This window comes from Brassica oleracea, chromosome C3 (assembly GCF_000695525.1).
Source record: "Brassica oleracea var. oleracea cultivar TO1000 chromosome C3, BOL, whole genome shotgun sequence".
Classification (NCBI taxonomy): Eukaryota; Viridiplantae; Streptophyta; class Magnoliopsida; order Brassicales; family Brassicaceae; genus Brassica; species Brassica oleracea.
Window position 1 is genome coordinate 9,461,047 of NC_027750.1, and position 211 is coordinate 9,461,257.

A 211-nucleotide genomic window follows, 5' to 3' on the forward strand; every position below is an offset into this window, starting at 1 on the left:
TCTGAACAACTCGCGGCTGGCCTCATGAACAGCCAAGATCTCCGAATGGTTTGAAGATGTGGCCGCGATCGTCTGCTTCATGGAACGCCATGATATGGATGTTCCACCATGTGTGAAAACATAGCCTGTCTGTGATCGAGCATTGTGTGGATCCGAAAGATCCACATGTGCCTCAGGTAATGAGTTTGTTCCAGGAGGTCTCAATTCACTG

The 211-nt window shown here is 49.3% G+C and overlaps 1 protein-coding gene across 1 annotated transcript in view; it reads left to right on the forward strand.

Annotated features, from left to right (window-relative positions):
* The window catches only part of LOC106336214 (rho-N domain-containing protein 1, chloroplastic-like), a 19,973-nt gene that overhangs the window by 2,189 nt on the left and 17,573 nt on the right, over positions 1-211 (forward strand). The gene's annotated exons all lie outside the window — the stretch shown is intronic.